Genomic DNA, 25,522 nt, shown 5'->3' on the forward strand with positions numbered 1-25,522 from the left:
AACTGCTCACAATACTCCAAATGGGGTCTGACCAGAGCCTTATACAGCCTCAGAAGTACATCCCTGGTATTGTATTCTAGCTCTCTTGACATGAATGCTAACATTGCATTTGCCTTCCTAACTGCCGACTGAATCTGCACGTTACCCTTAAGAGAATCGTGAAGTCCCTTTGTGCTTCTGCTTTCCGTAGCATTTCCCCGTTTAGAAAATAGTCTATGTCTAGATTCCTCCTTCCAAAATGCAGAATCTCACACTTTTCCACATTGTATTTAATTTGCCACTTCATTGCCCACTCTCCTAGCTTGTCCAAGTCCTTCTGCAGCCCCCTTGCTTCCTCAATACTATCTGTTTTTCTACAGATCTTTGTATCAATTGCAAACTTAGCAACAGTGCCTTCAGTACCTTCTTCCAGATCATTAATGTATATTGTGAAAAGTTGTGGTCCCAGGACAGACCCGAGGCACACCACTAGTCACCGGCTGCCATCCTGAAAAAGACCCCTTTATCCCCACTCTTTGCCTTCTGCCAGTCAGCTATTCCTCTATCCATGCCAAGATCTTACCCTTAACACATGACCTCTTAACTTATTTAACAGTCTCCGATGCGGCACCTTGTCAAAGGCCTTCTGGAAATCTAAATAAATCACTCCACTGGCTCTCCTTTGTCTAACTTCCTTGTTACCTCCTCAAAGAACTCTAACAGATTTGTTAGACACGACCTGCCTTTGACAAAGGCGTGCTGACTCAGTCCTATTTTACCATGCACTTCCAAGTAGTCCGCGATCTCATCTTTAATAATGCACTCTAAAATCTTACCAATGACCGAAGCCAGGCTAACCGGTCTATAATTTCCCGTCTTCTGCCTCTCTCACTTCTTAAACAGGGGTGTTACATTAGCCATTTTCCAGTCCTCTGGGGCCCTTCCTGCCTCCAGTGATTCATGAAAGATCATCACCAATACCTCCACAATTTCCTCAGCTATCTCTTTTAGAACCTGGGGTGTAGTACATCTGGTCCAGGTGACTTATCCACCTTCAGACCTTTCAGTTTCCCCAGAACCTTCTCCTCAGTAATGGTCACTGCACTCACCTCTGCCCCCTGGTTCTCCTGGAGTTCTGGCATCCCACTGGTGTCTTCCATCGTGAAGACTGATGCAAAGTAACCGTTCAGTTCGTCTGCCATTTCTTTGTTTCCTATTGTTACTTCTCCAGCCACATGTTCTCGTGGTCCAATGTCTATTTTTGCCTCTCACCTTTTATACTTTGAAAAAAATCTCTTCCTATCTTCCTTTATATTACTAGCTAGCTTAAGAACATAAGAACATAAGAACTAGTAACAGGAGTAGGCCACCTGGCCCCTCGAGCCTGCTCCGCCATTTAATGAGATCATGGCTGATCTTTGTGGACTCAGCTCCACTCTCCGGCCCGAACACCATATCCCCGAATCCCTTTATTCTTTAGAAAGGTATCTATCTTTTTCTTAAAAACGTTTAAAGAAGGAGCCTCAACTGCTTCACTGGGCAAGGAATTCCAAGGGTGAAGAAGTTCCTCCTACACTCCGTCCTAAATCTACTTCCCCTTATTTTGAGGCTATGCCCCCTAGTTCTGCTTTCCCCGACCAGTGGAAACAACCTGCCCGCATCTATCCTATCTATTCCCTTCATAATTTTATGTTTCAATAAGATCCCCCTGCATCCTTCTAAACTCCAATGATTACAGTCCCAGTCTACTCAACCTCTCGTCATAATCTAATCCCCTCAACTCTGGGATCAACCTAGTGAATCTCCTCTGCACTCCCTCCAGTGCCAATGTGTCCTTTCTCAGGTAAGGAGACCAAAACTGAACACAATACTCCAGATGCGGCCTCACCAACACCCTATACAATTGCAGCATAACCTCCCTCGTCTTGAACTCCATCCCTCTAGCAATGAAAGACAAAACTCGATTAGCCTTCTTAATCACCTGTTGCACCTGCACACCATCTTTTTGCGACTCGTGCACCAGCACACCCAGGTCCCTCTGCACAGCAGCATGTTTTAACATCTTACCGTTTAAATAATAATCCATTCTGCTGTTATTCCTCCCAAAAACTCACACTTGGCGTATTGCGTACAGTTCTGGTCACCTCATTATAGGAAGGACGTGGAAGCTTTGGAACGGGTGCAGAGGAGATTTACCAGGATGGTATGGAGGGAAAATCTTATGAGGAAAGGCTGATGGACTTGAGGTTGTTTTCGTTAGAGAGAAGGTTAAGAGGAGACTTAATAGAGGCATACAAAATGATCAAGAGGGTTAGATAGGGTGGACAGTGAGAGCCTTCTCCCGCGGATGGAAATGGCTAGCACGAGGGGACATAGCCTTAAACTGAGGGGTAATAGATATAGGACAGAGGTCAGAGGTAGGTTCTTTACGCAAAGAGTGGTGAGGCCGTGGAATGCCCTACCTGCAATAGTAGTGAACTCGCCAACATTGAGGGCATTTAAAAGTTTATTGGATAAGCATATGGATGATAATGGCATAGTGTAGGTTAGATGGCTTTTGTTTTTTGACTTCCCATGTCGGTGCAACATCGTGGGCCGAAGGGCCTGTACTGCGCTGTATCGTTCTATGGGCAACATTGAATTCCATCTGCCAGACCCTAGCCCATTTACCTAACCTATCCAAATCCTTCTGCAGACCTCCGGTATCCTCTGCACTTTTTGCTTTACGAGCTTGCACTCGTACTTCACCTCCCCCTTATTGCGTTTTTAGTTGTCCTCTGCTCGCTTTTAAAGGCTTCCCAATCCTCTGGTTTCCCACTAATCCTCGCCACTTTGTATACTTTTTCTTTAGCTTTTATGCTGTCCTTGACTTCCCTCGTCAGCCATGGATGCCTTGTCCTCCCCTTAGCATGTTTCCTCCTCCTTGGGTTGAATTTCTGTTGTGCCTCCCTAATAACCCCCAAAAACTCCTGCCATTGCTGTTCCACTGTCTTCCCTGCTAGGCTCCTTCTCCAATCAACTCTGGCCAGCTCCTCCCTCATGTCTTTGCAGTTACCCTTATTTAATTGTAATACCGTCACATCTGATTGCAGTTTCTCCCTCACAAACTGCAGGGTAAATTCTATCATATTGTGGTCACTGCACCCTCAGGGTTCCTTCACCTTAAGGTCCCTAATCAAGTCTGCCTCATTATACATCACCAAATCCAGAATTGCCTGTTCCCTAGTAGGCTGTCACAAGCTGCTCCAAAAAAACATCTCTTAGACATTCCCCAAATTCCTTTTCTTGGGATCCACTACCAACCTGATTTTCCCAGTCCACCTGCATATTGAAGTCCCCCATGATTATTGTAATATTGCCTTTTTTACATGCCTTTTCTATCTCCTGATTTCTTTTCTGCCCCACATTCTGACTACTGCTAGGGGGCCTGTACATAACCCCCATCAGGGTCTTTTTACCTTTGCGATTCCTCAACTCTACCCACAGAGGTTCTATGCCTTCTGATCCTATATCGTTCCTTGCTATTGATTTAACTTCATTCCTTACTAACAATGCAACCCCTTGCCCTGTCCTTTCGATAGGACATGTATCCTTGGATATTTAGATCCCAGCCCTGATCCCCTTGCAGCCACGTCTCTGTGATGCCCACAACATCGTACCGGCCAATTTCAATGTGCGCAACAAGCTCATTTACCTTGTTCCATATACTGCGCGCATTTAGGTACAACACCCTCAATCCTGCATTGGCCACCTCCATTTTCACACTCTCCTCAGTCACTGTACCCTGTACTGTGGCCCTTTTTGATTTTTGACTATGGCTTCTCTGCCTTACACTTCCCCCCTTACTGCTTTTTGTTTCTGGCCCCGTTTTACTTCCCTCCGACTTCCTACATCGGATCCCATCCCCCTGCCACATTAGTTTAAATCCTCCCCAACAGCTCAAGCAAACAACCCCCCCCCCTAGGACATCGGTTCCAGTCTTGCCCAGGTGCAGACGTTTCGGTTTGTACTGGTCCCACCTTCCCCAGAACCGGTTCCAATGTCCCAGGAATTTGAATCCCTCTCTCTTGCACCATCTCTTGCGCCACGTATTCATCCTCTCTATCCTGACATTCCTACTCTGACTCGCTCGTGGCACTGGTAGCAATCCTGAGATTACTACCTTTGAGGTGCATCCTGTACTTTAAGGACTTGTTTATTGGGGGAAAATGTGTGGGGCTGGAGGAGTTGGGGGAATTGTAGGAGTTACTCAAGGGGAATGGTTTTAGGTACCTGCAGATTCGGGATTAGGTGAGGATCTGCCGCCTCTGGTGTTGCAGGACAAGCTGTTATCGAAGGCTGAAATAGGGGAGGGGAAAGTGTTGTATATTTATACGGTACTGATGGAGAGGGAGGGCGCTCCGGTGGAGGATATTAAGCACAAGTGGGAGAAGGAGCTTTAGCGGAGGGTGAACAGGTCCTTGTTGTTTGCGAGGTTAAGCTTCATCCAGTTTGAAGTGGTGCATAGGGCCCACATGATGGTGGCGAGGATGAGCAAGTTTTTTGCAGGAGTGAAAGATAGGGGTGGGTGATGTGCGGGGGTGCCTGCAAATCATCTCCACATGTTCTGGGCATGTCCAAGACTGAAAGATTTCCGGCAGGGATCTTCGGACATGATGTCCGAGGTGTTGGGCATGGGGGTGGTTCCTAGTCTGGAGTTAGTGATATTTGGTGTGTCAGATGACCGGGAGTTCAGGGGGATGAAAGAGGCCGTTCTGTTGGCTTTTGCCTTCCTGATCCCGAAGATTGATTTTGTCCGGGTGTCGTGACTCGGAACTGCCAAAAGCAGGGGTGTGGGTGAATGATCTGACAGAATTCCTGAGGCTGGAAAAAGGTGAAGTTCACTTTGCGTGGGGCAGTAGAGGGGTTCATCCGGAGGTGGATTTCTTTAAAGAGAATTGAGGAACAAAGAACAAAGAAAATTACAGCACAGGAACAGGCCCTTCGGCCCTCCCAGCCTGCGCCGATCTAGATCCTTTATCTAAACCTGTCATCTATTTTCCAAGGATCTACTTCCCTCTGTTCCCCACCCGTTCATATATCTGTCTAGATGCATCTTAAATGATGCTATTGTGCCCGCCTCTACCACCTCCGCTGGCAAAGCGTTCCAGGCACCCACCACCCTCTGCGTAAAAAACTTTCCACGCACATCTCCCTTAAACTTTCCCCCTCTCACCTTGAAATCGTGACCCCTTGTAATTGACACCCCCACTCTTGGAAAAAGCTTGTTGCTATCCACCCTGTCCATACCGCATAATTTTGTAGACCTCAATCAGGTCCCCCCTCAACCTCCGTCTTTCCAACGAAAACAATCCTAATCTACTCAACCTTTCTTCATAGCTAGCACCCTCCATACCAGGCAACATCGTGGTGAACCTCCTCTGCACCCTCTCTAAAGCATCCACATCCTTCTGGTAATGTGACGACCAGAACTGCATGCAGTATTCCAAATGTGGCCTAACCAAAGTCCTATACAACTGTAACATGACCTGCCGACTCTTGTACTCAATACCCGGTCTGATGAAGGCAAGCATGCTGTAGGCCTTCTTGACCACTCTATCAGGGTACAATGGACCTGAACTCCCAGATCTCTCTGTACATCAATTTTCCCCAGGACACTTCCATTGACCGTTTAGTCCGCTCTTGAATTAGATCTTCCAAAATGCATCACCTCGCATTTGCCTGGATTGAACGCCATCTGCCATTTCTCTGCCCAACTCTCCAATCTATTTATATTTTGCTGTATTCGCTGACAGTCTTCCTCGCTATCTGCAACTCCACCAATCTTAGTATCATCTGAAAACTTGCTAATCAGGCCACCTATACCTTCGTCCAGATCATTTATGTATATCACAAACAACAGTGGTCCGAGCACAGATCCCTGTGGAACACCACTAGTCACCGTTCACCATTTTGAGACGCTCCCTTCCACCACTACTCTCTGTCTCCTGTTGCCCAGCCAGTTCTTTATCCATCTAGCTAGTACACCCTGAACCCCATACGACTTCACTTTTTCCATCAACCTGCCATGGGAAACTTTATCAAACGCCTTAATGAAGTCCATGTATATGACATCTACAGCCCTTCCCTCATCAATTAACGTTGTCACTTCCTCAAAGAATTCTATTAGGTTTGTAAGACATGACCTTCCCTGCACAAAACCATGCTGCCTATCACTGATAAGTCTATTTTCTTCCATATGTGAATAGATCCTATCCCTCAGTTTCTTCTCCAACAGTTTGCCTACCACTGACGTCAAGCTCACAGGTCTATAATTCCCTGGATTATCCCTGCTACCCTTCTTAAACAAAGGGACAACATTAGCAATTCTCCAGTCCTCCGGAACTTCACCCGTGCTCAAGGATGCTGCAAATATATCTGTTAAGGCCCCAGCTATTTCTTCCTTCGCTTCCCTCAGTAACCTGGGATAGATCCCATCCAGACCTGGGGCCTTAATGCCTTTTAGAATACCCAAAACTTCCCCCTTCCTTATTCCGACTTGACCTAGAGTATTTAAACATCCATCCTTAGCCTCAACATCCGTCATGTCCCTCTCTTTGGTGAATACCGATGCAAAGTACTCACTAAGAACCTCACCCATTTCCTCTGACTCCACGCATAAATTCCCTCTTTTGTCTTTGAGTGGCCCAATCCTTTCTCTAGTTACCCTCTTGCTCCTTATATGAAATGAAAATCGCTTATTGTCACAAGTAGGCTTCAAATGAAGTTACTGTGAAAAGCATCTAGTCGCCACATTCCGGCGCCTGTTCGGGGAGGCTGTTACGGGAATTGAACTGTGCTGCTGGCCTGCCTTGGTCTGCTTTCAAAGCCAGCGATTTAGCCCTGTGCTAAACAGCCCCTATACGAATAAAAGGCTTTGGGATTTTCTTTAATCCTGTTAGCCAAAGATATTTCATGGCCCATTTTAGCCCTCTTTAGTGCACGTTTGAGATTTGTCCTACTTTCCCAATATTCCTCCAAAGCTTCATCAGATTTAAGTCGCCTAGATCTTTTGTATGCTTCCTTTTTCATCTTAGCTCGTCTCACAATTCCACCCGTCATCCATGGTTCCCTAATCTTGCCATTTCTATCCCTCATTTTCACAGGGACATGTCTGTCCTGCACTCTAATCAACCTTTCCTTAAAAGACTCCCACATTTCAAATGTGGATTTACCCTTAAACAGCTGCTCCCAATCCACATTCCCGAGCTCCTGCCGAATTTTGTTATACTTGGCCTTTCCCCAATTTAGCACTCTTTCTTTAGGACCACTCTCATCTTTGTCCATGAGTATTCTAAAACTTACGGAATTGTGATCGCTATTCCCAAAGTAATCACCGACTGAAACTTCAACCACCTGGCCGGGATCATTCCCCAATACCAGGTCCAGTATGGCCCCTTCCCGAGTTGGACTATTACATACTGCTCTAAAAAAAACTCTCCTGGATGCTCCTTACAAATTCTGCTCCATCTATGCCTCCAACACTACATGAATCCCATTCAATGCTGGGGAAGTTAAAATCTCCCATCACGACCACCCTATTGCTCTAAATTTTTCTATAATCTGTCTACATATTTGTACCTCTACTTCACGCTCGCATTTGGGAGGCCTGTAGTAAAGTCCCAACAATGTTACTGCACCCTTCCTATTTCTTAGCTCTACCCATATTGCCTCAGTGCTCGAATCCTCCATCGTGCCCTCCTTAATCATAGCTGTGATATCATCTCTGACCAGTAATGCAACTCCTCCATCCCTTTTACCTCCCTCTCTATCCCTCCTGAAGCATCTATACCCTGGGATATTTAGTTGTCAATCTTGCCCTTCCCCCAACCAAGTCTCCGTAATACCAATAACATCATATTCCCATGATGTGGAGATGCCGGCGTTGGACTGGGATGAGCACAGTACGAAGTCTTACAACACCAGGTTAAAGTCCAACAGGTTTGTTTCGATGTCACTAGCTTTTGGAGCGCTGCTCCTTCCTCAGGTGAATGAAGAGGTCTGTTCCAGAAACACATATATAGACAAATTCAAAGATGCCAAACAATGCTAGGAATGCGAGCGTTAGCAGGTGATTAAATCTTTACAGATCCAGAGATGGGGTAACCCCAGGTTAAAGAGGTGTGAATTGTCTCAAGCCAGGACAGTTGGTAGGATTTCGCAGGCCAGATGGTGGGGGATGAATGTAATGTGACATGAATCCCAGGTCCCGGTTGAGGCCGCACTCATGTGTGCGGAACTTGGCTATAGGTTTCTGCTCGGCGATTCTGCGTTGTCGCGGGTCCTGAAGGCCGCCTTGGAGAACGCTTACCCGGAGATCAGAGGCTGAATGCCCTTGACTGCTGAAGTGTTCCCCGACTGGAAGGGAACATTCCTGCCTGGTGATTGTTGCGCGATGTCCGTTCATTCGTTGTCGCAGCGTCTGCATGGTCTCGCCAATGTACCACGCTTCGGGACATCCTTTCCTGCAGCGTATGAGGTAGACAACGTTGGCCGAGTCGCACGAGTATGTGCCGCGTACCTGGTGGGTGGTGTTCTCACGTGTAATAGTGGTATCCATGTCGATGATCTGGCACGTCTTGCAGAGATTACCATGACAGGGTTGTGTGGTGTCGTGGTCACTGTTCTGAAGACTGGGTAGTTTGCTGCAAACAATTGTTCGTTTGAGGTTGCGCGGTTGTTTGAAGGCAAGTAGTGGGGGTGTGGGGATGACCTTGGCAAGATGTTCATCGTCATCAATGACGTGTTGATCATATTCCCAGGTACTAATCCAAGCCCTAAGTTCATCTGACTTACCTGCTACACTTGTCGCATTGAAACAAATGCACCTCAGACCACCTGTCCCTTTGCGTTCATCATCTCTTCCCTGTCTACTCTTCCCCTTAGTCACATTGAATTTAGGATCAGCAAGGGGTAGGTGGGGTTTTGGGGGGAGTAAGGGGGTTAAAATGGGGAAGTTAGGATGTGGCGGGTGGTTAGTGTCAGGGGAGCTGGAGGATGTTTATTGGGTTGATGTGTTGATCTTCTGATATTCTGTGTATATTTATTGAATGCCTTGAATAAGAATATTTTTTTAAAACGAAATAGTTTTGGGATTGAAGGTGGACAAATCTCCAGGGCCTGATAATCTTCATCCCAGAGTACTTAAGGAAGTGGCCCCAGAAATAGATCCATTGGTGGTAATTTTCCAAACTTCTTTGGACTCTGGAATGGTTCCGACAGGTTGGAGCATAGTGAATGTAACCCCGTTATTCAAAAAGGGAGTTATTCAAAAAGAGAGAACAGGGAACTATAGACCAGTGAACCTAACATCGGTAGTAGGGAAGTTGCTGGAGTCAATTATCAAAGATTTTAGCACAGCATTTGGAAAGCAGTGGTGTAATCAGAAAAAGTCAGCATGGATTTACAAAAGGAAAATAATGCTTGACAAATCTAGTAGATTTCTTTGAAGATGTAACTAATGGAGTTGACCAGGGAGAACTGGTGAATGTGGTTTATCTAGACATTCAGAAGACTTTCGGTAAGATCTCAAGTAACAGACTAATATGTAAAGTTAAGCGCATGGGATTGTGGGTAGTCTCTTGAGATGGATACAAAGCTGGTTAGCAGACAGGAAGCAAAGAGTCGGAATAAAGAGCTCTTTTTCTGATTAGCAGGCAGTGACTGGAGGGGTACGGCAGGGATCTGTGCTCGGCCCCCAACAGTTTACTTATATATTAATGATTTGAATGAGAGAACTAAATCCCGAGAGCAGCACAGTAACACAGTGGTTAGCACTGTTGCTTCACAGCTCCAGAGTCCCAGGTTTGATTCCCAGCTTGGGTCACTGTCTGTGCGGAGTCTGCACGTTCTCCCCGTGTCTGCGTGGGTTTTCTCCGGGTGCTCCGGTTTCCTCCCACAAGTCCCGAATGAAGTGCTGTTAAGGTGAATTGGACATTCTGAATTCTCCCTCTATGTACCCGAACAGGCGCCAGAATGTGGCGACTAGGGGATTTTCACAGTAACTTCATTGCAGTGTTAATGTAAGCCTACTTGTGACAATAAAGATTATAAAAAATATCGTATTTCCAAATTTGCAGATGATGCAACGTTGGGTGGGAGGGTGAGCTGTGAGGTGGATGCAGAGATGCCTCAGCGGGATTTGGACAGGCTGGGTGAGTGGGCACATGCATGGCAGATGCAGTATAATGTCGATAAATGTGAGGTTATCCACTTTGGTAGCAACAATAGGAAGGCAGGTTATTATTTGAATGGGTGTAAATTGAGAGAGGTGGATACTCAGCAAGATCGTGGTGTCCTCGTGCGTCAGTCGCTGAAAGTAAACGCTCAGGTACAGCAGGCAGTAAAGAAAGCAAATGGTATGTTTGCCTTAATAGCGAGAGGGTTTGAGTATAGGAATAGAGATGTTTTACTGCAATTGTATAAGGCATTGGTGAGGCCACACCTGGAGTATTGTGTGCAGTTTCGGTGTCCTTGTCTGAGGAAGGATGTTCTTGCTATGGAGGGAGAGCAGCGAAGGTTTACCAGGCTGATTCCTGGGATGGCGGGACTGTCATTTGAGGAGAGACTAAGTCGGTTAGGATTATATTTATTGGAGTTTAGAACAATGAGAGGGGAATCACATTGAAACTTATAAAATTTTAACAGGATTAGACAGGGTAGATTCAGAAAGAATGTTCCCGATGGTGGTGGGGGGGGGGGTCCAGAACTAGGGGGTCATAGTTTGAGGATAAGGAGTAACCATTTTAGTACTGAGGTTAGGAGAAATTTCCTCCCCCAGAGAATGGCGAATCTGCGGAATTCGCTGCCACAGAAAGTAGTTGAGGCTAAAACATTGTGTAATTTCAAGAAGCTCTTGGGGCTAAAGGGATCAATGGATATGGGGGGAAGGCGGGATCAGGGTATTGAACTTCATGATCAGCCACAATCATAATGAATGGCAGAACAGGCCCAAAGGGCTGAATGGCCTCCTGCTGCTTCTATTTTCTATGTATGTGTGGTCGTCCAGAGTGCTGATATGGTCCATGACCTCTCACATATGACAGGTCACGCATTTCAATTAGCTGACTTCACCTGCCATGTCTTAATCTCAAACGCATTTTGGTCCTCCTTGTTAACATTTAAAATTACTTAGTCTTAAAAGATACTCCTCATTCTTTAACTTATTCTTCTTGTCTATTTCTGCTTCTGCCTACTTATCTTTGTATTACTTATTATAATTACTTGTCACATTTTATTTTGCTGGCTCTGAATTTTACTTATTCCAAGTGCTTCTCAGTTAATTTATTTTAATTAGAACTGACTGCAGGTCACCGTTCCCACACTGCTTCACTGTGACGCTGACTGCAGGACACCGTTCCTAGACTGCTTCACGGTGACGCTGACTGCAGGACACTGTTCCCAGACTGCTTCACTGTGATGCTGACTGTGAGGACACCGTTCCCAGACTGCTTCACTGTGATGCAGACTGCAGGAAACTCTTCCCAGACTGCTTCACCGTGACGCTGACTGCGAGGACACCGTTCCCAGACTGCTTCACTGTGATGCAGACTGCAGGAAACTCTTCCCAGACTGCTTCACCGTGACGCTGACTGCGAGGACACCGTTCCCAGACTGCTTCACTGTGATGCAGACTGCAGGAAACTCTTCCCAGACTGCTTCACCGTGACGCTGACTGCGAGGACACCGTTCCCAGACTGCTTCACTGTGATGCAGACTGCAGGAAACTCTTCCCAGACTGCTTCACCGTGACGCTGACTGCGAGGACACCGTTCCCAGACTGCTTCACTGTGATGCAGACTGCAGGAAACTCTTCCCAGACTGCTTCACGGTGATGCTGACTGCAGGACACCGTTCCCAGACTGCTTCACTGCGACGCTAACTGCAGGACACCATTTTCAGACTGCTTCACTGGGACGCTGACTGCAGGATACTCTTCCCAGACTGCTTCACGGAGATGCTGACTGAGGACACTGTTCCTAGACTGCTTCACTGTGATGCTAACTGTCAAGACACTCTTCCCAGACTGCTTCACTGTGAGGCTGACTACAGGACACTCTTCCCAGACTGCTTCACTGCGATGCTGACTGCAGGACACTCTTCCCAGACTGCTTCACTGTGACGCTGACTGCAGGACACTCTTCCCAGACTGCTTCACGGAGATGCTGACTGTGAGGACACTGTTCCTAGACTGCTTCACTGTGATGCTAACTGTCAAGACACTCTTCCCAGACTGCTTCACTGTGAGGCTGACTACAGGACACTCTTCCCAGACTGCTTCACTGCGATGCTGACTGCAGGACACTCTTCCCAGACTGCTTCACCGTGACGCTGACTGCAGGACACTCTTCCCAGACTGCTTCACTGCGATGCTGACTGCAGGACACTCTTCCCAGACTGCTTGACTGTGATGTTGACTGCAAGACACTGTTCCCAGACTGCTTCACTGTGAAGATGACTGCAAGACACCGTTCCCAGACTGCTTCACTGCGACGCTGACTGCAGGACACTCTTCCCAGACTGCTTCACTGTGACGCTGACTGCAGGACACTCTTCCCAGACTGCTTCACCGTGACGCTGACAGCAGGACACTCTTTCCAGACTGCTTCACTGTGACGCTGACTGCTGGACACTCTTCCCAGACTGCTTCACCGTGACGCTGACTGCAGGACACTCTTCCCAGTCTGCTTCACTGTGACGCTGTGGTTAAGGATGTGAACTAATGAGTATTAAACGTTAGGATGGTCAGGCCTGATGGTACTGTTAGGAATTGGTGGAAATTCAGATTAAAAAATGAAATTGGGATAAAATTAAAAGGGGAATTGATATGGACAGCTGTCTGAAGGGGGTTTTGATCTGTGAACTAGCATACCTGTGAGGAAAGCAATGTTTACCCCTGGGACAAGGGCAAAACGATGGGTATAGAAGAGATAACTTCAAAGTGGGAGGTTATATGTTAAAAAGCTGGGTCCACAGGGTGGGTAAATTCAAAGGAAAAGAATGATATATTCACCGCACAATAACTTGAGAAAGAAACACAGTAGAGGCGGCTACCAACACAGCCAAATACAGCTGCAGAAACCATTCTTCCCTGAAAACAAGTTATTGCTGGTTTTAACAGCTGGTTAAAATCCAAAACGCAAACCGAAAATATTACACCTTCATTGAAACTGGAGACGGTTTTCCCCATCATGGACAAATAACCTGTGTGTGGTAATTATTTGTTAGATTTAGCTCATAAAGTTATATAATATTAGATGTTGTTTGGGAACAAGGGGTGTCTCAGAGTTCAGGAAACGTAACTCGTTGGCAACAATGGGATAACTTAGAACGTAGAACATCGAACATTACAGCGCAGTACAGGCCCTTCAGCCCTCGATGTTGCGCCGACCTGTGAAACCACTCTAAAGCCCATTTACACTATTCCCTTATCGTCCATATGTCAATCCAATGACCATTTGAATACCGTTAGTGTTGGCGAGTCCACTACTGTTGCAGGCAGGGCATTCCACACCCTTACTGCTCTCCGAGTAAAGAACCTACCTCTGACGTCTGTCTTATATCTATCTCCCCTCAATTTAAAGCTATGTCCCCTCGTGCTAGACATCACTATCCGAGGAAAAAGGCTCTCACTGTCCACCCTATCCAATCCTCTGATCATCTTGTATGCCTCAATTAAGTCACCTCAGTGACTTAATTGAGGCATAGAAATTGAGACAGTGAAAACAGCGCGAGAGGAGAGACAGCCGGAACAGTGAAAACAGCGTGAGAGGAGAGTGAGCCGGGACATTGAAAACAGCGCGAGAGGAGAGACAGTCGGGACATTGGAAACAGCGCGAGAGGAGAGACAGCCGGGACAGTGAAAACAGAGCGAGAGGAGAGTGAGCCGGGACATTGAAAATAACGCGAGTGGAGAGTGAGCCGGGACATTGAAAACAGCGCGAGTGGAGAGTGAGCCGGGACAGTGAAAAAGGTGGGAGAGGAGAGAAAGCAGGGACAGTGAAAACAGCGGGAGAGGAGAGAGAAAGCCGGGACATTGAAAGCAGCGTGAGAGGAGAGAAAGCCGGGAGATTTTAAAAGCGAGAGAGATTTAAACAGCGCGGGAGGAAAGAGAGCCGGGACATTGAAAACAGCGCGAGAGGAGAGAGAGTCGGGAGATTTAAAAAGCGCGGGAGCAGCGAGTCAGAGCGGAGATTTTAAAAGATCGCGGCCTAGTTTCGGGAGCCGTTCGGAGGAGGAGGAGCAGTCTCTGTCAGGGAGAGAACCTGAGAACATCTAAGACACTCAGAGGGTAAGAAGATAAGTAAGTGATTTTACCTCATTTTTACTTTTATACCTTTTTCAAATTGTGTGTGTCGGGGGGAAACAGAAAAGCTGTAACCTGAGTGGCTGGTTGGGAATCGACACTAAATTTTAAAAATTAAGCATTGGTAACTAATTAAACATAATTACTTAATTATAATTTAGAGGGATATCTAAGCCAGAGATCGGAGAGTACTATATTTAGCTTTCGCATTTATATTAGAAATCTAGTGCTAGGAAACAGATAGTAAACAGTAACTTAAAAAAAAAAAAATTTTTTTAATATAAATTTTTTTAAAAAACTTTTAATTTTAATTAATTGACGCAATGTCAGTTAGAGGGGTGCAGTGCTCTGACTCTGAGATGTGGCTTCATCTGCAGAAAGTGCACCCAACTGGAGCTCCTCACAGACCGCATGGTTCGGTTGGAGCAGCAATTGGATGCACTTAGGAGCATGCAGGTGGTGGAAAGCGTCATAGATCGCAGTTATATAAATGTGGCCACACCCAAGGGTCAGGCAGAGAAATGGGTGACCACCAGAAAGGGCAGGCAGCCAGTGCAGGAATCCCCTGTGGTTGTCCCCCTCTCGAACAGGTATACCCCTTTGGATACTGTCGGGGGGGATAGCCTATCAGGGGAAAACAGCAGCAGCCAGAGCAGTGGCACCACGGCTGGCTCTGATGTTCAGAAGGGAGGGTCAAAGCGCAGAAGAGCAATAGTAATAGGGGACTCAATAGTCAGGGGCACAGAGAGGCGCTTCTGTGGACGTGAAAGACAATCCAGGATGGTATGTTGCCTCCCTGGTGCCAGGGTCCAGGATGTCTCCGAACGGGTAGAGGGCATCCTGAAGGGGGAGGGCAAACAGGCAGAGGTTGTTGTACATATTGGTGCTAACGACATAGGCAGGAAGGGGCATGAGGTCCTGCAGCAGGAGTTCAGGGAGCTAGGCAGAAAGTTAGAAGACAGGACCTCCAGGGTTGTAATCTCGGAATTGCTCCCTGTGCCACGTGCCAGTGAGGCTAGAAATAGGAAGATAGAGCAGCTAAACACGTGGCTAAACAATTGGTGTAGGAGGGAGGGTTTCCGTTATCTGGACCACTGGGAGCTCTTCCGGGGCAGGTGTGACCTGTATAAGAAGGACGGGTTGCATCTAAACCGGAGAGGCATAAATATCCTGGCCGCGAGATTTGCTAGTGTCACACGGGAGGGTTTAAACTAGTATGGCAGGGGGGGTGGGCACGGGAGCAATAGGTCAGAAGGTGAGAGCATCGAGGGAGAACTAGGGAATAGGGACAGTGTGGCTCTGAGGCAGAGCAGGCAGGGAGAAGTTGCTGAACACAGCGGGTCTGGTGGCCTGAAGTGCATATGTTTTAAAGCAAAAAGTATTACGGGTAAGGCAGATGAACTTAGAGCTTGGATTAGTACTTGGAACTATGATGTTGTTGCCATTACAGAGACCTGGTTGAGGGAAGGGCAGGATTGGCAGCTAAACGTTCCAGGATTTAGATGTTTCAGGTGGGATAGAGGGGGATGTAAAAGGGGTGGCGGAGTTGCGCTACTGGTTAGGGAGAATATCACAGCTGTACTGCGGGAGGACACCTCAGAGGGCAGTGAGGCTATATGGGTAGAGAACAGGAATAAGAAGGGTGCAGTCACAATGTTGGGGGTTAACTACATGCCTCCCAACTGCCAGCGGGAGATAGAGGAGCAGATAGGTAGACAGATTTTGGAAAAGAGTAAAAACAACAGTGTTGTGGTGATGGGAGACTTCAACTTCCCCAATATTGACTGGGGCTCACTTAGTGCCAGGGGCTTAGACGGGGCGGAGTTTGCAAGGAGCATCCAGGAGGGCTTCTTAAAACAACATGTGGACAATCCAACTAGGGAAGGGGCGGTACTGGACCTGGTATTGGGGAATGAGCCCGGCCAGGTGGTAGATGTTTCAGTAGGGGAGCATTTCGGGAACAGTGACCACAATTCAGTAAGTTTTAAAGTGCTGGTGGACAAGGATAAGAGTGGTCCTAGGATGAATGTGCTAAATTGGGGGAAGGCTAATTATAACAATATTAGGCGGGAACTGAAGAACATAGATTGGGGGCGGATGTTTGAGGGCAAATCAACATCTGACATGTGGGAGGCTTTCAAGTGTCAGTTGAAAGGAATTCAGGACCGGCATGTTCCTGTGAGGAAGAAGGATAAATACGGCAATTATCGGGAACCTTGGATAACGAGAGATATTGTAGGCCTCGTCAGAAAGAAAAAGGAGGCATTTGTCAGGGCTAAAATGCTGGGAACAGACAAAGCCTGTGTAGAATATAAGGAAAGTAGGAAGGAACTTAAGCAAGGAGTCAGGAGGGCTAGAAGGGGTCACGAAAAGTCATTGGCAAATAGGGTTAAGGAAAATCCCAAGGCTTTTTACAAGGACATAAAAATCAAGAGGGACGCCAGGGAAAGGGTTGGCCCACTGAAGGATAGGCAAGGGATTCTATGTGTGGAGCCAGAGGAAATGGGTGAGGTACTAAATGAATACTTTGCATCAGTATTCACCAAAGAGAAGAAATTGGTAGATGTTGAGTCTGCAGAAGGGTGTGTAGATAGCCGGGGTCACATTGAGGTCCAAAAAGACGAGGTGTTGGGTGTCTTAAAAAATATTAAGGTAGATAAGTCCCCAGGGCCTGACGGAATCTACCCCAGAATTCTGGAGGAGGCTGGAGAGGAAATTGCTGAGGCCTTGACAGAAATCTTTGGATCCTCACTGTCTTCCGGGGATGTCCCGGAGGACTGGAGAATAGCCAATGTTGTTCCTCTGTTTAAGAAGAGTAGCAAGGATAATTCAGGGAACTACAGGCCGGTGAGCCTTACTTCAGTGGTAGGGAAATTACTGGAGAGAATTCTTAGAGACAGGATCTACTCCCATTTGGAAGCAAATGGACGTATTAGTGAGAGGCGACATGGTTTTGTGAAGGGGAGGTCGTGGCTCACTAACTTGATAGAGTTTTTCGAGGAGGTCACTAAGATGATTGATGCAGGTAGGGCAGTGGATGTTGTCTATATGGACTTCAGTAAGGCCTTTGACAAGGTCCCTCATGGTAGACTAGTACAAAAGGTGAAGTCACACGGGATCAGGGGTGAGCTGGCAAGGTGGATACAGTACTGGCTAGGTCATAGAAGGCAGAGAGCAGCAATGGAAGGATGCTTTTCTAATTGGAGGGCTGTGACCAGTGGTGTTCCACAGGGATCAGTGCTGTTTGTAGTATATATAAATGATTTGGAGGAAAATGTAACTGGTCTGATTAGTAAGTTTGCAGACGACACAAAGGTTGGTGGAATTGCGGATAGCGATGAGGACTGTCGGAGGATACAGCAGGATTTAGATTGTTTGGAGACTTGGGCGGAGAGATGGCAGATGGAGTTTAATCCGGACAAATGTGAGGTAATGCATTTTGGAAGGTCTTTTGCAGGTAGGGAATATACAGTGAATGGTAGAACCCTCAAGAGTATTGAAAGTCAAAGAGATCTAGGAGTACAGGTCCACAGGTCACTGAAAGGGGCAATACAGGTGGAGAAGGTAGTCAAGAAGGCATACGGCATGCTTGCCTTCATTGGCGGGGGCATTGAGTATAAGAATTGGCAAGTCATGTTGCAGCTGTATAGAACCTTAGTAGGCCACACTTGGAGTATAGTGTTCAATTCTGGTCACCACAGTACCAGAAGGATGTGGAGGCTTTAGAGAGGGTGCAGAAGAGATTTACCAGAATGTTGACTGGTATGGAGGGCATTAGCTATGAGGAGTGGTTGAATAAACTCGGTTTGTTCTCACTGGAACGAAGGAGGTTGAGGGGTGACCTGATAGAGGTCTACAAAATTATGAGGGGCATAGACAGAGTGGATAGTCAGAGGCTTTTCCCCGGGGTAGAGGGGTCAATTACTCGGGGGCATAGGTTTAAGGTGAGAGGGGCAAGGTTTAGAGTAGATGTACGAGGCAAGTTTTTTACGCAGAGGGTAGTGGGTGCCTGGAACTCGCTACCGGAGAAGGTGGTGGAAGCAGGGACGTTAGTGACATTTAAGGGGCATCTTGACAAATACATGAATAGGATGGGAATAGAGGGATACGGACCCAGGAAGTGTAGAAGAACATAGAACGATACAGCGCAGTACAGGCCCTTCGGCCCACGATGTTGCACCGAAACAAAAGCCATCTAACCTACACTATGCCATTATCATCCATATGTTTATCCAATAAACTCTTAAATGCCCTCAATGTTGGCGCGTTCACTACTGTTGCAGGTAGGGCATTCCACGGCCTCACTACTCTTTGCGTAAAGAACCTACCTCTGACCTCTGTCCTGTATCTATTACCCCTCAGTTTAAAGCTATGTCCCCTCGTGCCAGCCATTTCCATCCGCGGGAGAAGGCTCTCACTGTCCACCCTATCTAACCCCCTGATCATTTTGTATGCCTCTATTAAGTCTCCTCTTAACCTTCTCTCCAACGAAAACAACCTCAAGTCCATCAGCCTTTCCTCGTAAGATTTTCCCTCCATACCAGGCAACATCCTGGTAAATCTCCTCTGCACCCGCTCCAAAGCCTCCACGTCCTTCCTATAATGCGGTGACCAGAACTGTACGCAATACTCCAAATGCGGCCGTACCAGAGTTTTGTACTGCTGCAACATGACCTCCTGACTCCGGAACTCAATCCGTCTACCAATAAAGGCCAACACTCCATAGGCCTTCTTCACAACCCTATCAACCTGGGTGGCAACTTTCAGGGATCTATGTACATGGACAGCTAGATCCCTCTGCTCATCCACACTTCCAAGAACTTTACCATTAGCCAAATATTCCGCATTCCTGTTATTCCTTCCAAAGTGAATCACCTCACACTTCTCTACATTAAACTCCATTTGCCACCTCTCAACCCAGCTCTGCAGCTTATCTATATCCCTCTGTAACCTGCTACATCCTTCCACACTGTCGACAACACCACCGACTTTAGTATCGTCTGCAAATTTACTCACCCACCCTTCTGCGCCTTCCTCTAGGTCATTGATAAAAATGACAAACAGCAACGGCCCCAGAACAGATCCTTGTGGTACGCCACTTGTAACTGAACTCCATTCTGAACATTTCCCATCAACCACCACCCTCTGTCTTCTTTCAGCTAGCCAATTTCTGATCCACATCTCTAAATCTCCCTCAATCCCCAGCCTCCGTATTTTCTGCAATAGCCTACCGTGGGGAACCTTATCAAACACTTTACTGAAATCCATATACACCACATCAACTGCTCTACCCTCGTCTACCTGTTCGGTCACCTTCTCAAAGAACTCGATAAGGTTTGTGAGGCATGACCTACCCTTCACAAAGCCATGCTGACTATCCCTGATCATATTATTCCTATCTAGATGATTATAAAACTTGTCTTTTATAATCCCCTCCAAGACTTTACCCACTACAGACGTGAGGCTCACCGGTCTATAGTTGCCGGGGTTGTCTCTGCTCCCCTTTTTGAACAAAGGGACCACATTTGCTATCCTCCAATCCTCTGGCACTATTCCTGTAGCCAATGATGACATAAAAATCAAACCCAAAGGTCCAGCAATCTTCCCTGGCCTCCCAGAGAATCCTAGGATAAATCCAATCAGGCCACGCGGACTTATCTATTTTCAGCCTGTCCAAAATTGCCAACACCTCTTCCCAACGTACCTCAATGCCATCTATTCTAATAGCCTGGGGCTCAGCATTCTCCTCCACAACATTATCTTTTTCCAGAGTGAATACTGACGAAAAATATTCATTTAGTATCTCTCCTATCTCTTCAGACTCCACGCACAACTTCCCATCCCTGTCCTTGACTGGTCCTACTCTTTCCCTATTCATTCGCTTATTCCTGACATAACTATAGAAAGCTTTTGGGTTTTCCTTGATCCTACCTGCCAAATACTTCTCATGTCCCCTCCTTGCTCGTCTTAGCTCTCGCTTCAGATCCTTCCTCGCTACCTTGTAACTATCCATCGCCCCAACTGAAACTTCACACCTCATCTTCACATAGGCCTCCTTCTTCCTCTTAACAAGAGATTCCACTTCTTTGGTAAACCACGGTTCCCTCGCTCGACGCCTTCCTCCCTGCCTGACCGGTACATACTTATCAAGAACACGCAGTAGCTGATCCTTGAACAAGCTCCACTTATCCAGTGTGCCCAACACTTGCAGCCTACTTCTCCATCTTATCCCCCCCAAGTCACGTCTAATGGCATCATAATCGCCCTTCCCCCAGCTATAACTCTTGCCCTGCGGTGTATACTTATCCCTTTCCATCATTAACGTAAACGTCACCGAATTGTGGTCACTGTCCCCAAAGTGCTCTCCTACCTCCAAATCCAACACCTGGCCTGGTTCATTACCCAAAACCAAATCCAACGTGGCCTCGCCTCTTGTTGGCCTGTCAACATATTGTGTCAGGAAACCCTCCTGCACACACTGTACAAAAAACGACCCATCTAATGTACTCGAACTATATCTTTTCCAGTCAATATTTGGAAAGTTAAAGTCTCCCATAATAACTACTCTGTTACTTTCGCTCTTTTCCAGGATCATCCTCGCCATCCTTTCCTCTACATCCCTCGAACTATTTGGAGGCCTGTAGAAAACTCCCAACAGGGTGACCTCTCCTTTCCTGTTTCTAACCTCAGCCCATACTACCTCGGAAGATGAGTCCCCATCTAGCATCCTCTCCGCCACCGTAATACTGCTCTTGACTAGCAGCGCCACACCTCCCCCTCTTTTGCCTCCTTCTCTGAGCTTACTAAAACACTTAAACCCCGGAACCTGCAACATCCATTCCTGTCCCTGCTCTATCCATGTCTCCGAAATGGCCACAACATCGAAGTCCCAGGTACCAACCCATGCTGCCAGTTCCCCTACCTTATTTCGTATACTCCTGGCATTGAAATAGACACACTTCAAACCACCTACCTGAACACTGGCCCCCTCCTGCGACGTCAAATCTGTGCTCCTGACCTCTATACTCTCATTCTCCCTTACCCTAAAACTACAATCCAGGTTCCCATGCCCCTGCTGCATTAGTTTAAACCCCCCCAAAGAGCACTAACAAATCTCCCCCCCAGGATATTTGTGCCCCTCAGGTTCAGGTGTAGACCATCCTGTCTGGAGAGGTCCCATCTTCCCCAGAAAGAGCCCCAGTTATCCAGAAATCTGAATCCTTCCCGCCTGCACCATCCCTGTAGCCACGTGTTTAATTGCTCTCTCTCCCTATTCCTCATCTCACTATCACGTGGCACGGGCAACAACCCAGAGATAACAACTCTGTTTGTTCTAGTTCTGAGCTTCCATCCTAGCTCCCTGAAAGCCTGCCTGACATCCTTGTCCCCTTTCCTACCTATGTCGTTAGTGCCAATGTGGACCACGACTTGGGGCTGCTCCCCCTCCCCCTTCAGGACCTGGAAAACACGATCCGAGACATCATGTACCCTTGCACCTGGGAGGCAACATACCAAATGTGAGTCTCTCATCATCCCACAAAATCTCCTATCTGTGCCCCTGACTATCGAGTCCCCAATTACTAATGCTCTGCTCCTCTCCCCCCTTCCCTTCTGAGCAACAGGGACAGTGCCAGAGGCCCGTACCACATGGCTTACCCCTGGTAAGTCCCCCCCCCCCCACAAGTATCCAAAGCGGTATACTTGTTTCTCAGGGGAACGACCGCAGGGGATCCCTGCACTGACTGCTTCTTCCCACTCCCTCTTACAGTTACCCATCTATCTCCAATCTTTGGCGTAACTAATTCCCTAAAGCTGCTATCTATGACCACCTCTGCCTCCCGAATGATCCGAAGTTCTTCCAACTCCAGCTCCAGTTCCCTAACTCGGTCTTGGAGGAGCTGGAGATGGCAGCACTTCCTCCAGGTAAAATCAGCAGGGACACTAACGGCATCCCTCACCTCAAACATTGTACAAACAGATTGTAATTTAGTCGGGCAGCATGGTCGGCACGGGCTTGGAGGGCCGAAGGGCCTGTTCCTGTGCTGTACATTTCTTTGTTCTTGTTGTTCTTCTTCTCTCTAACGAAAACAGCCTCAAGTCCCTCAGCCTTTCCTCATAGGATCTTCCCTCTATACCAGGCAACATTCTGGTAAATCTCCTCTGCACCCTTTCCAATGCTTCCACATCCTTCCTATAATGCGGTGACCAGAATTGCACGCAATACTCCAAATGCGGCCGCACCAGAGTTTTGTACAGCTGCAACATGACCTCATGGCTCCGAAACTCAATCCCTCTCCCAATAAAAGCTAACACACCGTACGCCTTCTTAACAACCCTCTCAACCTGAGTGGCAACGTTCAGGGATCTCTGTACATGGACACCGAGATCTCTCTGCTCATCCAACCTGCCAAGAATCTTACCATTAGCCCAGTACTCTGTCTTCCTGTTATTCCTTCCAAAATGAATCACCTCACACTTTCCTGCATTAAACTCCATTTGCCACCTCTCAGCCCAGCGCTGCAGCTTATCTATGTCCCTCTGTAACTTGTAACATCCTTCCGCACTGTCCACAACTCCACTGACTTTAGTGTCATCTGCAAATTTACTCACCCATCCTTCTACACCCTCCTCCAGGTCATTTATAAAAATGACAAACAGCAGTGGCCCCAAAACAGATCCTTGTGGTACACCACGAGTAACTGGACTCCAGTCTGAACACTTCCCATCAACCACCACCCTTTGTCTTCTTCCAGCTAGCTAATTTCTGATCCAAACTGCTAAATCTCCCTGAATCCCATGCTTCCGTATTTTCTGCAGGAGTCTACCGTGGGGAACGTTATCAAACGCTTTACTGAAATCCATATACACCACATCAACTGCTTTACCCTCATCCACCTGTTTGGTCACCTTCTCAAAGAACTCAATAAGGTTTGTGAGGCACGACCTACCCTTCACGAAACCGTGTTGACTATGTCTAATCAAATTATTCCTTTCCAGATGATTATACACCCTATCTCTTATAAACCTTTCCAAGATTTTGCCCACAACAGAAGTAAGGCTCACTGGTCTATAGTTACCGGGGTTGTCTCTACTCCCCTTCTTGAACAAGGGGGACAACATTTGCTATCCTCCAGTCTTCTGGCACTATTCCTGTTGACAAAGATGACTTAAAGATCAAAGCCAAAGGCTCAGCAATCTCCTCCCTAGCTTCCCAAAGAATCCTAGGATAAATCCTATCTGGCCCAGGGGACTTATCTATTTTCACCCTTTCCAGAATTGCCAACACCTCTTCCCTACGTACCTCAATGCCATCTAATCTATTTACCTGGAGCTCAGCATTCTCCTCCACAACATTATCTTTTTCCTGAGTGAATACTAACGAAAAATATTCATTTAGTATCTCGCCTATCTCTTCAGACTCTACACACAACTTCCCACTACTGTCCTTGACTGGCCCTACTCTTACCCTAGTCATTCTTTTATTCCTGACATAACTATAGAAAGCGTTTGGGTTTTCCTTAATCCTTCCTGCCAAATACTTCTCATGTCCCCTCCTTGCTCGTCTTAGCTCTCTCTTTAGATCCTTCCTCGCTACCTTGTAACTATCCATCGCCCCAACTGAAACTTCACACCTCATCTTCACATAGGCCTCCTTCTTCCTCTTAACAAGAGATTCCACTTCTTTGGTAAACCACGGTTCCCTCGCTCTGCGCCTTCCTCCCTGCCTGACCGGTACATACTTATCAAGAACACGCAGTAGCTGATCCTTGAACAAGCTCCACTTATCCAGTGTGCCCAACACTTGCAGCCTACTTCTCTACCTTATCCCCCCCAAGTCACGTCTAAAGGCATCATAATTTCCCTTCCCCAGCTATAACTCTTGCCCTGTGGTGTATACTCAGATGTAGACCATCCTGTCTGTAGAGGTCCCACTTCTTCCTCTTGACAAGTGTTTTGACTGCCTTAGTAAACCACGGTTCCCTTGCTCGACCACTTTCTCCCTGCCTGACAGGCACATACTTAACAAGGACACGCAGTAGCTGTTCCTTGAACAAGCTCCACATTTCCATTGTGCCTATCCCCTGCAGTTTTCCTCTCCATCCGATGCATCCTAAGTCTTGCCTCATCGCATCATAATTGCCTTTCCCCCAGATATAACTCTTGCCCTGCGGTATATACCTATCCCTTTCCATCACTAAAGTAAACGTAATCGAATTGTGGTCACTGTCACCAACGTGCTCACCTACCTCCAAATCTAACACCTGTCCTGGTTCATTACCCAGTACCAAATCCAATACGGCCTCGCCTCTCGTTGGCCTATCTACATACTGTGTCAGGAACCCCTCCTGCACACATTTGGACAAAAACGGACCCATCTAAAGTACTCGAACTATAGCGTTTCCAGTCAATATTTGGAAAGTTAAAGTCCCCCATAACAACTACCCTGTTGCTTTCGCTCCTTTCCAGAATCATCTTTGCAATCCTTTCCTCTACATCTCTGGATCTTTTCGGAGGCCTATAGAAAACCCCTAACAGGGTGACCTCTCCTTTCCTGTTTCTAACCTCAGCCCATACTACCTCAATTGACGAGTCCTCATCAAATGTCCTTTCTGCCACCGTAATACTGTCCTTGACTAACTTCATGAGATACTCTGTGTGCAGAGCCATCAGTCTAATTCAATGCACTATTGTAGTGTATCATAGTCCTTCTTGTGATTTTCTTTTCTGTTAATAAATATTCTTCATTAACTGATCACGGAACAACGGGACTAATCCTCCCTTGTGTGCATATCTTTTCTCACAGTATACCGAAGTGAAAATGTACACCACTCAGAACCGGTGTTCCAAGTTACATAGAACATAGAACAGTACAGCAGAGTACAGGCCCATCGGCCCACAATGTTGTGCCGACCATTTATCCTAATCTAAGGTCAACCTAACCTACACCCTTTCAATTTACTGCTGTCCATGTGCCTGTCCAAAAGTCGCTTAAATGTCCCAAATGACTCTGACTCCACCACCTCTGCTGGCAGTGCATTCCACACACCCACCACTCTCTGTGTAAAGAACCTGCCTCTGAAATCTCCCCTATACCTTCCTCCAATCACCTAAAAGCCATGTCCTCTCATGACAACCATTTCCACCCTTCTAGGTTTTGGGATACCATCGCATTTAACATGACAGAATCACAGAATTTAC

At 47.0% G+C, this 25,522-nt stretch overlaps 1 protein-coding gene across 1 annotated transcript in view; it reads right to left on the reverse strand.

Moving 5' to 3' along the window:
- Positions 1-25,522, reverse strand: part of xrcc5 (X-ray repair complementing defective repair in Chinese hamster cells 5) — a 361,785-nt gene that overhangs the window by 275,199 nt on the left and 61,064 nt on the right. The window lies entirely within an intron of this gene.

Source organism: Scyliorhinus torazame, chromosome 2 (genome assembly GCF_047496885.1).
Source record: "Scyliorhinus torazame isolate Kashiwa2021f chromosome 2, sScyTor2.1, whole genome shotgun sequence".
NCBI lineage: Eukaryota > Metazoa > Chordata > Chondrichthyes > Carcharhiniformes > Scyliorhinidae > Scyliorhinus > Scyliorhinus torazame.